Source organism: Cantharellus anzutake (genome assembly GCF_015039405.1).
Source record: "Cantharellus anzutake strain C23 chromosome Unknown EI90scaffold_35, whole genome shotgun sequence".
Taxonomy (NCBI): domain Eukaryota; kingdom Fungi; phylum Basidiomycota; class Agaricomycetes; order Cantharellales; family Hydnaceae; genus Cantharellus; species Cantharellus anzutake.
Window position 1 is genome coordinate 359,377 of NW_024066985.1, and position 5,063 is coordinate 364,439.

General features: G+C 49.6%; 1 non-coding gene across 1 annotated transcript; it reads left to right on the forward strand.

Moving 5' to 3' along the window:
• The first annotated feature begins 3,662 nt into the window (after positions 1-3,662).
• EI90DRAFT_t150 lies at positions 3,663-3,732 on the forward strand. The gene has a single exon. It is a non-coding gene; the product is annotated as a tRNA-OTHER (tRNA).
• Positions 3,733-5,063: the final 1,331 nt, after the last annotated feature.

The window sequence follows — 5,063 nt, forward strand, 5'->3', positions numbered from 1 at the left end:
TCAAGCTCGCCCCTTCAACAGCCTACCACCCACAGACCGATGGCCAGATGGAGCATGTCAACCAGGAAATAGAAACCTACCTCCAGGTGTTTGTCAACCACAGGCAGGACGACTGGGCTGACTGGCTGCCACTTGCTGAGTTTGCCTACAACAACCGCATCCACTCCTCCACCCGCTGCACTCCTTTCGAACTCGACTCCAGGCAACACCCATGCATGGGGACTGAACTGACCCACACATCTGAAGTTGAAGGGGCCAACGACTTTGCCTCTCGGATGATGAAAATGCAAGAGGAGGCAGAGGCGGCACTGGAGCATGCAGCAGAAGAGATGGCACGGTACTATGACAGGAACCGGAAGGCAGCACCAGTGTACCAAGTCGGAGACAAGGTCTGGCTCAACACTCAAAACTACACAACAGACCAACCAACCAAGAAGCTTGACCATAAATGGATCGGCCCGTTCCAGATTGTCAAAGTGGTATCCCCAGCAGCAGTAAAGCTACAGCTTACAACCCAACAGAGAGGAATCCACCCAGTGGTCTCGGTCTCAAACACCTGCCCCTATACCCCAGATAGAATCTCCGAATGCCATACAGACCCACTCCCGGGCCCAGACATTGTAAATGGGGAAGAGGAGTATGAGGTGGAGAAAATCTTGGACTCCAGGTACCGGTACGGACAGCTCTGGTACTTTGTCAAATTCTCTGGCTGGCCAAACTCGGAAAATGAATGGCTCCCCAGGGGAAACCTGGAGAACTCCCCAGACCTCGTAAAGGAGTTCCGCCAAACCCACCCGGAAGCCCCCAGACCAATGAGGACAAGAAAACCCCCTTAACCAAGGACCACAGCCACTTCGAGGCGAAGCGGCATAGAGGGGGGGTGATGTCAGGGCACAGCCCTCGACCCCACACACCCTCAAACACCCCTTCCCCCTCCTAACCACCCTTCCCCCATTTTTCCCCATTTTTCCTCCACTGTTCCGCAATAGTACAGGTACGTGAACCCGTGGGAACGTTCTGGGCAAGCAGCTTGCCCAGAATCTTCCCACGGTACCTAATATGGACACTCGGGAAAGACCCAACAACTGCACAGTTCTCAGGCTCCTTTTGTAGCGGCCTCACAGGGGGTTGAGAAGGTTACCCTTCTTCTCAACTCATTCCCTGTGAAGGCCAGGGCAAGTCCCCTCAGCAACTTTGAGGAATTAGTGGCTGGAGAAGACTCTCCAGTGCCACTCCTGGGCCTCATCGCTATGTCCCCTCTGGACGAGGGACAGACCCTGACACAAATGTGTCCAATGCAACCTCGCAGTTAGGTTACATGTCAAATGATCAGTTGAATGGGAGGTAGAAAACTTGGACCCATTTGAAATTGATGTCAAAATGTACTGGGGATGTCAATCCAAATTCCGGACATCCCCAGAAATCGCCAATCCAAAAGAAAGCCGATCCATTCTAGGAGACTCTCCAACAGCAATGAAAGTTGATCCTTGATCCATCTCAGAACCGTAAAAACTCGGTGTTACATAACGTGAAACCCCTAGGGTGCAGAACTTGGGCCAATCAGAGTGACTGTGTCGGAGCCATTAACACATTCCAGTTGTGGAGTGCAACCGATCTTCCGGAATTCGTATCCGAGTCTGCTGTGCTGTCCGTGTTATGGAAATGGGAATTTCCCATTTTAGACTCTTATGGGTTCTGTATCACATGATTTGTATAGTAATAGAGTTTAATGAATGAATAATCAACAAAAACCCGCTGCCACACTACCTGTTAAACAACATGTTAAACCATCTGTGAAACCACCTGTAAACCCTTATGTCCAACCCCCTTCCCTATTCCTGCACCAGAACAGACGAAAATGGGCGCCTCCAGCCCCATTTTTGTAACAGTCCGAGCGTAGGCACAAAGAGAAAAGTTGTGTCACTACACATGCAATGGAGAGTTGGCTTGAAAGCCTGTCGATGTAGGGAATGAAGATAAAAAATTAATTCAGGGTTATTCTTTCAAAGTTACAGCCTTTTCTAAAATTTTTGTCCAATCAAAAGTGAATGGGTATTGACCCCATTTGTAAAAAAAATCACCTGAAAATGGTCAAATTTCTCGTATTTTTATGTTTCAATACAATAGAATTATATTTCAATATAGTAGAATTAGCGTCCACAGCTAATCCCCATTCCTCATTGAATGATGACCATAGCACTGACAGTCACAGTGATCTAGGCAGGTCAGCCTCTATTGATCCTGCTTGTCAGAGACTGGAATACTCTCAGAGACTGAAATATTGTCGGAGTCGAAATATTGTCAGAGTCAGACATACTGTCCGAAGATGGATGGAAGACAGATGGGTCTCTGTCTGTGTCGGGGTCGGAGATTGTGGCGGAAGCCTGTTGGAGCGCGCACGCACGGATATGCGGGTGGAAATATGCGGTGCATCCGGAAGCACTGTTCAAGGTTAGCAGAGTGGGATCGTGGCCTCAGCGACTCAGGTGGAGCACTGTGCCCTGAGCTTGACATTTGGGGGAGATCCCATATTTACAGACTGACACTTACAGCGGACTTCAAACAAGACTTGTGGGCAGAGCAGACCTGTAGGAGGAGTGTCCACTCCACGAGCACGGACTCAGAGGGGGGAAGCCCCCTTTGCAGAAGGAGGGACTCAGAACAGAATGGGGGTACTCTAGTTGATTTCAGACTGAGGTCCCTGAAAGTATTTACAAGGTATAAGTAGGTAAGAGAAATCAAAAGAGGGACCGGTCGGTCCAGTGTGGAAATAAGCAGAAATGAGTGGGGACTTGTCAAACTAAACCAAGGATGAGAACCCAGGAAATGGGAGGCAAGGAATGAATAAAGTCAAAGTGGATCAAGTACCAATATTGACAGATTAAATGAATGAATAGGAAAGTGCAATAGCACACGGATCAAGTGCCAATATTGGCAAGTTAAGCAAATGAAATGGGTGAACATAATAGGCACTCGGCAAGGAATGAATGGTATGTTGCCAAGTGACAAAAATGGCCAGAGGACAAAAGTGGAGGTCAGCGCGCGGCACTGATACAAGTCCGCAAATAAGCGGGGTCGGTGTGGTGCCGACACAAGTCTGTGAACAGAGGTTGATCTGTCAGTACTGTCACACAAGGACAGCATGAAGGCCAACAGAGGTACAGAGGGGAGTGGGAGTGTTGACCTGACCAGAGGTGTCAAGGGCAACCAGAAGTGGGCAGAGGGCACAGAAGTGGGCAGAGGGTGCAGAATGCATGGAAGCGGTGCATGGCTGTGACCACACAGTGGGAAGCAATGAGTGTGGTTCAGATGGAGACAAGGCTGGCATAGGAACTGGAGGGACTGAAAGCCGGGAGCGCCAAGGGCTCGGGAACTGGAGGTAAGGTCGGAATGCTGGCAGGGTCTAGGTTCTGATTGTTGGCCAAGTCTCATGCAATAAGGCAGGGGGCCAGACATTGGGTTGGGGGCTGGTTAGGATGGGTTTCGGGTCGGTGGTTTCGCCTATCAGCATTGGTTCGCCACTGACGGAGCCCCGGGATTTGTCGGTCGTGACACTGCTCTCGATTGTAGGGTGTAGCCATAGATGCACCCATTAAATGTCCAAGGTTTGAGGTTAGCCTCACTATGGTTGAAAACCCCAGGTTTGGTGGTTGGTGAGACCAGGGATAGTAGCTCAATGGGTTAGAGCACTGTTGCACCAGAGGGACATGGGTTCAATTCCCGACTATTCCAACATTTTCCATGGGAAAATGTTCAATGGTCCTTACATTGATCCTCCTCACATCAGCCCAGCCAAGCTTCCATATGTTGGAATAACCATCAGGGATGGAGTAACCTCCCTGGCATAATGGGCAAGTAGTGTATGGATGCACGCTAGAGGTCCTGGGTTCGATACCAGGCTTGTCCATTTTATGTCATTCGTCTAGTCACCCGGTTTACATTAGTTGAATTCATGACATAAGTCTATAGCGCTAACAACATGAATTTCTTCACCATACACCATTACCATCTCATGGGTACCAAACACGTGTCTCCAGACATGAAGTGACACATTGTCCTCATGTCCTCAACCCTCACTACCAAGGAGGCTGCACAAATTGCCCATCTCAGTGACTGCAGAGTCGCCGCATTCTCTCAGCTCACCAGCAAGGGACCCCTTTGATAAGTTGGCAACCGTGGGTGTAGTCGTGAACTTGACAGCTAGGATCTGGATGTGAGTATGCTAGATCACAGTTGATTCCAACACTGAGTCATCAAGTAGCTTATCCAAGACCATATAGAGCTTAAGCTCTATCTTTGCCTCTGTTAGATGAGCATGCGGAGTTGTCTGGAAGTGGAGAAGGGACTCAGGAGTGGAGGGACCTTGGCCTCAGCAACTCAAGTGGAGCGCTGTGCCACTGCTTGTTGTCTAAGGTGGTCCTTAACTTCAGGTTAGCAGGGGGAGTCTCTTTGGGGGACAATCCAGTCATCATGGTCGTCGATTTCAGACTGGGGGTACAGGAAACTAAGTACAGAGTATATATATAACGATACAGGAGTGGAGTCAGAGAACAAAGGGGACTGGAAGGAGGACAAAGGGGGACTGGATGAGGGAACAACCCCAAGGGTCAAGGGTTGGAACTCTATGGTGCTTCCCAAAAGGGCAAGGCCAAGAGGGGAAGGAGTGGAGGGGGTTGTGGGGAATGACAGCTGACTAATATGGAAAGGAAGCAGCTGTCTAAATAAGGAAGAGGCAACAAGGGAATTAAATGACACCATACAGTAGAGACTGCAGGGTCTGGAGTAAGTTCTGGAGGTCCGGAGTCGGAAATCTAAGTCCGGAATATTGGCAAGATGTAATAAATGAAATGTAATAAGGAATACAAGGAGATAAGATGGAGGAGGGTCAAAGTCCGGAGGCAGAGATGTGACCGGAGTTCTGGAGGTGGAGGTGCAATGGGGTTCTGGTACAGGAGTCCAGAGTCGGAGGTGTGGAGCATCGCAAACTCTGGTCTGGAAGGTACGAGGTTGGGATCGGACCCAGAGTAAACCGGAGTCGGACCAGAGGTAGTGTTGGACATTGT